Raw genomic sequence first — 12,522 nt, 5'->3', positions numbered from 1 at the left:
AATGATCAAATTTTATATTTAGTAAAGCTACATTATATGCTTTTATTGTATATAATTATTTTTGGTTTATAATATGGTTTGTAGTTCTTCAACGGTGAAGAAAGGTCACTTATATATACCACTCGCCAGCAGATTTTCGATGAGTTGAAAATTCATTATGGTTTTGTTCCTTTCAAACATATTAGAAAGCCAAACTACACAATAGTTATAATTTATCATGAAGCAACCTTTGGTATACATGATTAGAAATTTTGTATTTAATCATAATTCACTACTTATGTATCACTGTCTGCATATCAAACACTTACATTAAGAAAAATAATTTATAATATTTAAATATGCTTTTATAAGTAAATTGAGAAATTATAAAAGAGGATTTGTAGAAATTAAAAGATGATTTTGAAACTAATTTATACTTTTAAGTTATTTTAAATAAGATTATGATTACAATCTCATAAACTTATCAAATTGTGTAAATAACTCATAGTTTGAAATTTCGTTTAATACCACAAAATTATTTCATACAATTATATTAAAATAATTGTATTTATTTATTTTTAATGCTTAAATTCTAAATTATATTAAAGTTTGAAACATAAAAAGATTATAATTTTTCAACCAAAGTTCAAAATTAAAAACATTTTTAATTAAAAAAGATATAATTGATCATATTTTAAGTAAAATTAAATTATAAGTGCACTTGAATTTTCATTTTGTACAACTAAACTTCTTAACATAACATATCTTCAATATTATAATGTCAATTAACAATATATTTAATTATTTTATTTTCTTACAATAAATAAAATCACATAAATAAAAAATCATATATATTTATTTATAAATAATTATTAGAGAATATAATAAAAAAAATGCGAACATACAATGTAATCCGGATTGTGTTTCTGCTAGTTATAATATTAAGTATAACAAGTTTAATTATTCTTATTATGAATTATTATTATTATATTATTACAAGGAAATGTGGACATGCAGTTTCCACCAGTAATAATTAAATTAAATAACTGGAATACTTTATCTGTTTTAATTAAAAATGTGTGTAATGTGGTAATTTTTTTTTCTGGCCCACGATGTCATGCAAACTCGGTATCAAAACAAAACACAGTAGGCCACAGCATGCACAGAAAATTCAAATCCCTTCAACGGTTCGAATTCTAAGCGAGAAGGGATTTTTACGGAGAAAATGTTTAACGTGAAAAATCGAGTTAGAATGAAATCGTGTACAAGTATATGGTTATGGCTCGCAGTTTTGTTGTTTTCAGTTCAATCTTTGGGATCTGAGAGGACTGACGTGGCATACGTGACTCTATTGTACGGAGATGAATTCTTGTTGGGCATTCGAGTTCTGGGAAAATCTATACGGGACACTGGATCCAACAAAGACATGGTCGTTTTGGTCTCTGATGGTGTCTCTGATTATGCCAATAATGTTCTCGAGGTACTGCTTTCCTATGCGAATTGTATTAGTGCGGAACGAGAAATGAAATCTTTTATTCAGTTTTACTTAGACTGCCACTTTATATTAAATTTGATATTACTGTTTCATTTGACGTGAATCGTAAATTTTGGCGGTTATGAATGGTTTTGTTGATTTTGAAACTCTTCATTCACGTATGGTGGGTATGGTTTATGCAGTGTTTTTTTTTTTTTGTGTGTAGGCTGATGGGTGGATAATTGAGAAGATTAGTTTGCTGGCCAATCCTAATCAAGTACGTCCAACGAGATTTTGGGGTGTCTATACAAAGCTCAAAATATTTAACATGACTGACTACAAGAAAGGTCTAGTGTTTATGATTCTTGTGTTGTTTCTTGAGTCTGGTTATGGAAGTTGTAGAGGACACTATAAACTTTCCTTTTGGGGTTTTTCATTTCCTATAGGATGTAGTTTGCCATGTTTATGAAGTATGATTTATTGGGTTTCTTGAATGTGTGCGTGCAGTTGTTTATCTGGATGCTGACACTATTGTGGTTAAGAATATTGAAGACCTATTCAAATGTGGGAAATTCTGTGCTAATTTAAAACATTCTGAGAGGTTGAATTCAGGAGTCATGGTGGTCCAGCCATCTGCTGCCGTTTTCAATGACATGATGAGTAAAGTAAACACTCTGCCATCTTACACTGGAGGTATTAGATTTTTCTTTTTTAACTAATTATGTGCAATTATTTTATTCCTTTCTTGAAGAAACTTGTATCAGATATGGATTTGGACCTACTAGGGTTGAACAATTGTCTTTATCTATATTCCTGCTTTCACAGGGGATCAGGGATTTCTCAATTCATATTACTCTGGATTTCCCAACGCACATATTTTTGAGCCAAATTTGACCCCCGAAATGTTGGAAAATAGACCAGTTCCTGAAATGGAGCGACTTTCCACTCTTTATAATGCAGATGTTGGTCTTTACATGCTGGCTAACAAGGTACTGGAATATAGGTAAATAAGAGGATGGTTCCTTCCTATAAGTATTTAGGGGCAAGACATAAGTGATACATCTCCCGTTTTGTTTTTTCCCTTCGTAACTTAAGTATGATGCTTTACCTCCTTATTCGAGTTTTGAGTTCAGATGGACGCCTGCTAGATTTAGTTGCCTTATTTGCTTCATATTTAACTTGTAAAAGTTTTACATGTTCATGTATTGATGTTTAGTTAATGTTCCAATTCACATGATGCAATTAGTTTAACACCTACTGTCTGAAGAACATATATTCGTCGTGGGAATAGTACATTTTTAATTAATGTACCAATAATTAAAGCCTTTCTGGATATGTTAAAGGAAGAATTAAATAAATCTTTTGTAACAATTGCATGTAAATTGATGGAATGAACGAGAAGATGAAACTGCCAACCCAATGATGGCAGGGAATTTATTTTGTGACGAATTCCTTTTTGCTGGCTTAGGAGCTTATTGTTTAGAAATTGGAATGAGTGCTGATGTCGATCTTTAATAGTTATGGCATTGCGGTGTGACCGATATTAATATATTAGAAGACTGCTTAAAGGAATTATTTAGTGCTGTGATACTGCTGTTGTATTCAAATTTTACTGTTGGCATATGGAAATTTTGGCAGTTAGAATCTGCACTTGTTAATTTTGATATATAGATGGGTCAAGGTGATGATGTAGAAGGAAGGCCTAGGAATTTTCCATGATGTTAACATTTTAAACTTCTTTAATTCCTGTTAGAATCTGGGTTTTGGGGCATGTGTGGCGATGGGAATTGAGTTAGGGGTACTTATGACAATTATTGGCAGAAAGTAGGATCTGTTGCATTTCAAGATAGGTGAAATACTCACTGTCATTAGCATCAATGCATTTTTAAGTTGAATAATAACTATAATTTGATAACTTAGGGTTAGAAAGTTAGGTGAAGTTACATATTAAAATGTGCGTAACAGGGAGACACTTGTGTATTATTTTATAGTATTTTGGACAGAAAACTCTTCTCTGTAGAAGTCAATGACTTTAGGATATCAAATTCTGCTGTACTATTGTGTATTCTATGTGATTTAATATTACCCTTCTCCAATATGTCAATTGGTATTTTATCATTTTTGGTGTCCAACGTGCCAGATTAAAAGGAAGGAATTCTTCTGACCAGTTAAGAGTAATATCATGATGCATTTGATAGGGAGGTAGAATGAATTGAAAGAGAAATTTGGAGGGGATGGAAGCCAAAACTGAGGCTTCGGTCTGTGTTGACAAGACATTGGCAAATTTTGAGTAGATTTAGAGATTTTTTTAGTAGATTACAGAAGAGAAGGGATCAAATTCAATAAAAATGTCAGGATGACAATCGTAGTCTGTTTGGTTGTTATGAACGTAGATTTGCCATCTTTCAACGGAGATGACATTATTGGCTGGTGATAGGCATAAGAATAATAAGCAGGGTGAATTGTATATGAGAGAAGGAATAAGAGAGCGAGTTAGCTGTCATCATTTAACTGTTCGACAGTTAAGGGGGGAGGATGAGGTAGTTATAAATAAAGAGTTGGTTAGTGGGAGAGGGACTTTTGGAGAGTTAGTTGTTGACAGGTATTGACCTGTGAAGAGGGTTAAGCCTCTATTCTCACTGTACAAACATTGGTTCTGTGAATATCATTCTATATTCTTTCGTCCTTTCTTGTGTTCTTGTGTGAGGAAGAGCATTCTTGATTAGGTTAGTGAAGATTAAATTGGCAGAATTAAGCATAGAGTGAAATCAAGTGCGGAAAAAACAATTTCTACATTCAAGGATGATTTTTCAGTAGGTGGTAAATGATGGGAACTGAGACAGTTATTGGCTGAAAGTAGCAGCAGTTGTATATTAAAATAGGTGTAATAATAATTGTCATTAGCAATTATAGTGAAATCACAAGCGTAATATGTACGAGTTCGTTAAAATATATTTTTATTGTTCTTCTCTGTTTGTTCGATGCAAGAGATATTGAAAAAAAATTTTGAAAGAACAACGACAGGAAAGATAACAGTTATGTAGCTTGTGTACAAAGGAAATAATTATACTTAAAAGTAATTTTGAAGAAAAGAAAGTTGTGTAGAATCCCCCAATTGTCATAGATTGTAGATGTATTATTACAATATCGTGAACAGTAGTCGTAATGCTGACTGTTTTTAAGGCAAAAGGTTTGTAGAAGTTACATATTTTTTGAATATGTATCTAATTTCGGGATACTTGTGTATCGTTTTCCAGTAATTTGGACAGAGAACACTTCTCTGAAGGAGTCTATGACGACCCCGGGACAGAAAATTCGGCCGTGTTTTGCGTATTCTGTGTGATTTAATGTTACTCCTTTCAAATACTTTGGTGTTCTACCATTTGGTCTGTTGGAAACCTTTTCCTTTGAATCAATTCAAAATTATTTTAAAAATGGTGGGAGGTGAATGAACATTTCAGCATTTCAGCTTTTGCAACTCATATTGGTTGTAGACTTGTACTTATTTTCCTAGTTTGCGTTAGCTGCTATTAATATTTCATGCATCCTCTCACGTACACCAAATATGTGCATTTAAATATCTCGGTGTTCCTTTACATTGCATCTTTTACTTCAGTTATATAACTATTCATGCTGACTTGTCCAGTGGATGGTAGATGAGAATGAACTCCGCGTGATTCACTATACACTTGGCCCTCTTAAACCTTGGGACTGGTGGACATCTTGGCTAGTGAAACCTGTTGATGTCTGGCAGGTACTTGTGCTACTTATTATCGTATTTTATCAATATCTCAAATGTTTTTTCCTGTAAATTTTTGAAAGGCCATCTTGCTTAAGTAGTCATGTGACTATGTTGAAGTTTGTGACAAAAAGTAATGCAAACAATTTGCTGTTACCTTGTTTGTGCTGCAGAATGTAAGGGAACAACTGCAGGAATCCCTTCCTGGAACTAAAGGGGGCCAAAATCCTAAAGATTATTTTCTTGTAAACTTTCTTTTTCTGTTACCATTTTGTGCTGTGCTGTTCTTCAGCTATCGTTCATTTCTAAAGGTCAGCTATCGTGGATTGATTTTATTCTTTATGCATTAGGAATTCCATGCGCCTCATAATATTGTATTTTCTGCAGAATCAAGGGTACTATGGTTCCTGTTATAGAAACTCACGTGATCATATCAGACAACTTTATTACAGGATTAAATCAGGCGGGCCAATTGTATATGCTCCTATTTCTTCCTCAACTATCAGTTCCACTCATCAGGTCAGTTTTTAATTCTATACCTCAACTATCATTTCCACCTCGACTAAGAATTTGAATCCTCTTATGTGAGGTGTCCTTGCATACTCATCTGATGATTGGGTTGGATATGCATGGTGCTTGTGTATTTGGATTTTTAAAATACCATGTATTATTTTTTCTATAAGCAATACTGACTATTAGTTGTGGTGTTAAACAGCTCATAGAAGGTGCTCAGAACAAGGTGCCTGCATATTTGGACATTATTTCTGTCTGTGTCTGTTTGTTGGCTGCCGTGGCGTCTCTTGGACTAGCTTTCTTGATAGTACCTCGGCAAGTGGCTCCATGGACTGGTTTTCTTTTGGTGTATGAATGGATATTCACAATCTTCATTACATTATTTGGGAGTTATCTCAATTTGATTTATCAATGGGGAAAAATTATGGCATCCCATACGCCTTCCTCGTTTACTCATCCCGAATCTTCTGATGAGGATTCTGGAAAAGGTAAGTTCTGGCGGAGTAGAGCCCATTCGGGGATTGTCTTTCATCTGTGTCCTGAGGACTTTTTATTTTTATATTTACTTTTTTAGTTATCATCCTTTGTTTTATCTCATTTATATTATTAACAGGTCACCAGCGTCAGATGTCATCATGTAATGCTGCTACGTGGTTCTATGGTTTAGGGATGGCCCTCTTGGCCATTGCTGCTCCCTGTTTGCCTTTTATTTTTGGGATCACTGCATTGTTTTTACGGTAGTTTTCTTTATTAGTAAAGATATCATTAAATATATACTGTTGCTATCATGCTTGATCTTGTTCGACTTTCTATTTATTTTCTGTATAATTCTATTGGCCCTATTTTTCGTTTAAATTTTAAAAATAACACTTTCTTCTCTGTATGTTTTTGTGATAATTGACTATAGTCGAATATTAAATGTCAAAAACTAAAAACTTTCAAAGAACACACTGTTTGCGGCTGGCCTCTTTCGAGTGGTAACTTGTAATCACGGTCAAAGCGCATCTGATATGCTTTGTGAGTTGTGATTTTATCCTCCCCAAGACATGGAGGGTGGATCATGAAATATAGAATTATTTGACGATTATATTGGTCATACTATACTTTATTTTTGGCTTGGATATTAATAAAGTCCCTCTTCTACACATCAAGCTAGAATGGCAGTTTAGAAACTATTAGGTGTGTTATGGGATTGTCCCTATTTATTCAAATCTGTACTGATTACAATAAAATATATACTTGTTATGAAATACACAAATTTCCTAATTTATTCTTTCCTAAAATACTATTTGATTTCCCACACTCCCCCTCAAGCTGGTGAATAGATGTCGTATAGAGACTAGGTTGGTGGACAGCTTTGGGACATGGAGAACATCTTTTAAGGTTATTAAAGAATTGATTTGGATATTTCCTTGACCAGCTGCAGTTATAAGGGTTCCATCTGCTGTGGCAATTTTCTTGTTGCTGGGACATGGGGAATATGTGGAGAAGTATTTGGCTAATGGTGTCATGTGGTCTGTGGCTCCAGAGTCCAATATCCAGTAATTGTTAAAGGGTGTATCTGAGACATTTAATCCAAAAGAAAGTGGAAACTTACCTGAATATGCCAAAGAACACACACCTGTAGGTTTTTCCAGCTTACTAAGAAAGGTTCTCACCCTTTCTATCTCCTCTTGATTAAGATGGGCAGCAGCTTCTGGATTATTTCCTTCATTTGTTCCAGCAGCAACATAAACTTGTCCTCCTTTCCTTGAGGGGCCTCCTCTGTGTCCCCCTTCTCGATCTCGATTTAAAGGCTTCCCATGCAACTTCCAGCACTTCTCTCGGGTATGACGAGGCTTATTGCAGTAGGTACACCAGAGACCATCACCTTTTTTCTCCACATTTGCTGATCCTCCTTTCTTCTGTTCGGCTACCATGGCCAACGTCTGTTCTCCTTTATGGTCAGCCACCATTGCTGAGTTCTCTACTACTGCTGGACTCTCCAACATGAGACCCCTTCTGCTTTCTTCACTTCTCACAATAGCCACCACTTCATTGAAGCATGGTACCTTTTGCTTCCCCAATATTTGAATCCTAACTTGATCAAATTCAGGATTCAAACCAACAAGGAAATCATAAACTCTGTCTTGTTCGATATATTCCTTGAGAAGTGCTGAATCTTCAGTACATTTGGCTTTTATGACTCTATAATGGTCTAGCTCCATCCATAATGATTTCAACTGATTGGCATATTCTGTAACAGTCTTGTTCCCTTGTTTTGCTGCCAAAGTTTTCACCTTTACGTCATATACTTGAGCAGCATCTTTGGCTTTAGAGTAGGTTTGCTCTACAGCATCCCAAATCTCTTTTGCCGAATTAAGGAACATGCATGTGTCGCTGATTTCTGGAATCATTGAATTCCACAGCCACGCCATGATCATTGAATCTTCCTCATCCCATGTAGTAAACTTGGGATCCTCCTGTTTGGGTCCAGACTCCATCAGGTGACTCAACTTCCCCTTTCCCTTCAGCACTGTACGAACAAGTTGGGCCCACTTCAAATAATTTCTTCCATTGAGTCGATATGCAGAATGGATATTCTGCAGTTCTCCAGGAAGCTGGGAATGGGAATTCCCTGTTTCTGGGGTTGGGTTCACAACTTCCGCTTCCCTTGACATCATAGCAAGAAGATGGCTGAGCGGAAAAAAGGAAAGGCTGTGCAATTAAGGCACAGAGAAGACAGCAGCAACAGAAGATTGAGCGATAGAGAAGGTTGCAATAGCAAGGGAAAAAAAATGTAATGAATATAGGAAAAGATGCAGCAGCAATGCAGGCTGCCGTCTTAGGGTTATGAGAGATGCAGCAGCAATGCAGGCTGCCGTCTTAGGGTTAAGAAAAATGCAGCAGCAATGCAGGCTGCCGTCTTAGGGTTTACAATGCGCAGACAGAGCTTCCTAGATCGGAAGCTCTGATACCATCTGGAAATTAGGTTAAATGGAAATTGATATTTTTATTACAAAGAGATCATACAAGATATATACGGGAGACCTAAGCTATTTTAGGAAATATAATAACTATATTCTATTCTAGAATCCCTTGATTTATGGGATTGTCCCTATTTATTCAAATCTGTACTGATTACAATAAAATATATACTTGTTATGAAATACACAAATTTCCTAATTTATTCTTTCCTAAAATACTATTTGATTTCCCACAATAACTTTGTCTGCTGTTATTTTCATGCTTCTTTAAGAGAGAGGGAGGAAGAAGTGAAGTAAATTTTTAACAAACGGTATGGGTTTCTGGTCAAAAAGCAACATGCTTGAATGGGGAGGGTCTTTCTTTTTCCTGTCTTCTGATGAATTTTGGCGCTTTTTGTTGCTCTTTTTCGGCACACACAATGCCACCAAAATTATCTTCCCTTTTTCTTATACATTCAGCTTGAGGTGAAGTTAACTATATTTCGGTTTTGTAAATTCCAATTAGTTAAGAGGAAAAAACAGCATTTTTCTCTTCGAATTTCCACTTACGTTTTTTTTTATATTTCTAACAGGTTAGGTTTGATGGTTGTCGGGGGCGTAATATTAGTATCTTTCATGACATACTCTTCGGAACATCTTGCTATCAGATCATTTGTGAAAGGGTTTGAAGAGAGGGATGTCGCACGCAATGCAAGCTTCTGCTGTTGATTGAATTCTTTGAGGTGATGCAAATTGCGTTAGATTGTTTCTTTATTCACCTCTATTTCATTAAAATATGGATCATGGATCCATGCAGGACTTGGATACGTTGCCATACACCGACCCTCACATTTTATCTGAGCTTGGACTGCTCATGCAAAAATTACAACAAAGCGTGGCATTGCGCTGAAGAAATTCTTAGGAAAACCTCTAAGTTTGGTTTTTGATAAAACCAAAAAACTTTTTAATCAACTGGTAGTGTGATTGTTATTGTATTCATCTAGCTTATCTAATATTTGAGAGTTAGTGTGGTTATTATTGTATTCAACCAACGGGAAGCATTTTTTGACAGCTACCCTATAGTCCTATAGTTGAACACAATAATAACGGGTAGCGTTGTTCCCTTGACAAATGTAAAACTAATTTTGTCAACTTAGCATAATGTATTTTTCCTAGTTATCATAATTGCATTGCTTCATTAGTCTTCTTTTAAGAGATTAGGTGGCTCCTTCAAGAGTACAATCTAGTCTCAAATAAGATAAACATTTTTTTAAGAAAAACCTGCTTGTGTAGTTGCTTGGGAAATGACTAAAAAAAAAAGAGTAAACAAGTTGGCATATGTGATTAATGAAACTTATACTTTTGTTCTTGAAACACATTTGCATAATTGTTTACAAATGGTGCAATTTTGCTCATGTTAATTTCATTTTTATTAAAGATTATCAGTGCTCGTAGTTTACTTTAATCACTTTATGTTTTTACCAAGTCTGAACCCCTAAACACTGAGAGCATTGGTTTAAAACATTAAATATTGGTTGGTTGTGTAAATTAATTCCAATCAGTTACATGAGTAAAACATGTGAATATTAGTCCATATTTGGATAAATATTCGTAATTTTAGTGAACATATTTAAGATTTTTTTTTTATCTTTCACCTTCAGAGTGGTTTTGGCAGTACTTCAGCCTTAATTCGAACACACACTTGACAGGTTTAACGAACAAAAAAAAAGTTAATTGTATCTTCATATATTACACCAACCTTTTGTTTGTTTGAAAATCTGTGTATCAGTGTATGAAAGTTGTTTGCAATTTTATGGAACCACAGTGAGAGTACCTTTAATTTACTAAATGAACAACTGTGATTATATTAACTAGTCTTAACCAACTACTGAGTGGTGCACATCGGGTACAACCCAGAACCTGTTTTATACATTATCCGTATCTTATACGATAAGAGAGGAAGAGATATAAAGTTCAAGTTTTGTCACTTTCTTCCTTTTCATCTCTCATCTCTGCTTTTCTTAATAAAGAGAACCAATTTGTATCTTTCAGTATACTTTTCTTTTCGTCCTTGTCCTCCATATGGGATCCACTTCTATGCGAGGTGGCAATAACTAGCATAATATCTTTACTGTGTTCTGTGTTTTATGTTAGCTTTGTTATGAGATAGGTAAAAACATCCTATAAACTTCTTATGTGGCACATACACTGTTACTCCGACAGTGCAAAGCCTCACTCAAGACCAATTTCTATACTAGATTCATAGCAATCTTGACTTGCCATACTTGTTCCCCGTGATAGTGGAACTCGCACAAGAAAATCTAGTTATGATTTTATTCATACAAGATCTCTTTTCTGTTCTAGTGTAAGTAGCACTTATAGAGAGTCAAATTATTAAATTCTTAGTCTATATCTTTTTAAAAATCATGAAGTTCAAAAATGGTACAGGCATGGCAACCCAAGTGGTTAATTACTCAAAAAAATTCATAATGGGTATCAATTTTAGTCACTTGAAGTCAAAATAGAGAGTGGAAAGTATAAAAAAAGTTAGAAAAAGAGTCCTTGTTTGTATTGTTTCTGGATGTTGTATTGGTGCTGCTCTATTGGTTCTGGTTTTGTTCAGTAAGAACTAAGAACTACCCTATATCTAATCAAAGTATCAAAGTTAATCATATTTGGCTTGTCAGTTTTTCCTTGATGACTCACAGGCCAATAATAAAAACTTATTTATTCAGACAGGTTATAGTTTTGTTGGTGCGCATCACTTTCCACCAGGTGGGACACATGGCAACCAACTCATATATTTAATAAAGAAAAAACGTAGATAATGGACAAATTGAAGGTGAGTTGACGGGAATTATTATGCTTATCCTGAAGTAAAAGTGTGGCAGATGAAATTTACTGATTAATTATTGGAGAAAACTATAGATATGTGCCTTCTATTTGTCTTTACTCGGAAAGAGAACTACTAACTTGCTGAATTTATTATTTCCCCCCAGTGCATGTAAGTTCGCAGTGGGGCTTAATCTTCATTTTCTATTGTTAATCCGATTATAAACTTTGATGAAGATTTACCTCAGATCGTTCAGGGCCATTTATTATGAACTCAAGTGATATAATTGTTAGACGTTTGACCAGATCAACCAGTTTGATTTGTTCTCTTAATTAGCATTTTGAAAATAAAAAGTAATAAGAATATGATAATTGCAAAGACTTTTATGACTTGAAGATACAAAAATACCATTTTTGTACGGCATGATTGTTCATCAGAAGCGAACGTGAAACACTCTTAACCGTAGCTTTATGAAGTAATTTGAAGTATCAAATTATTCAAATCAGACATCATGAATTTCCAACTTGCGCCAAAATACAAAATAGAATTTATCACAGCAATATGAGTTGCAGCTAACTTTCATAGAACTCAAAAGCCTCTCTGCAGATGCTGCTAATTGTAACAGATGTTTAATACATTTCAGGCCAGATAGAAATTTTATAGCAAAAACAATTCTAGGAAAGAATATTTTTTTCTGTAAGTTAAAATTAAAGTTAAAAACATTTTGGAGAAGCTAATACGAGTTGGTTAATAATAATTATTCTATATATAAACTAACTTTAACCAATGAAAAGTTGATTTCATTTTTTTATTTGTACAAAATTTTATCTAGATAGATTCTACCTTCCACAAGAAAAAAAGTCTAATACTTCCTTTTGAACTTAGAATCATCAGATTAATTCATTAGATCTGAAGCAAGGTGTAGATGCATGATACATGCTTTACATTCATACTTAACGTATCTGTGCGTGCTCAAGAATCTGCCATTGGAATTGCATGGTTTTGAACCAAAATACATACAGGTCGTGGCCAGATGCTT

The 12,522-nt window shown here is 34.3% G+C and overlaps 1 pseudogene across 1 annotated transcript; it reads left to right on the top strand.

The window, feature by feature from the left end:
* The first annotated feature begins 1,138 nt into the window (after positions 1-1,138).
* On the top strand, positions 1,139-9,835 carry LOC124834450 (inositol phosphorylceramide glucuronosyltransferase 1-like; annotated as a pseudogene). Its single transcript, XR_015782233.1, has 10 exons — positions 1,139-1,459; positions 1,680-1,800; positions 1,961-2,146; positions 2,279-2,442; positions 5,100-5,207; positions 5,366-5,503; positions 5,580-5,711; positions 5,908-6,193; positions 6,319-6,442; positions 9,244-9,835. The product of XR_015782233.1 is annotated as an inositol phosphorylceramide glucuronosyltransferase 1-like (transcript).
* The last annotated feature ends 2,687 nt before the right edge of the window (positions 9,836-12,522 follow it).

This window comes from Vigna umbellata, chromosome 9, assembly GCF_029865625.1.
Source record: "Vigna umbellata cultivar VRB3 chromosome 9, Vumbellata_1.0, whole genome shotgun sequence".
In the NCBI taxonomy this organism is placed as follows: Eukaryota; Viridiplantae; Streptophyta; class Magnoliopsida; order Fabales; family Fabaceae; genus Vigna; species Vigna umbellata.
Note: the sequence above shows the minus strand (reverse complement) of the source record. Positions and strands in the feature narration are given on the sequence as shown.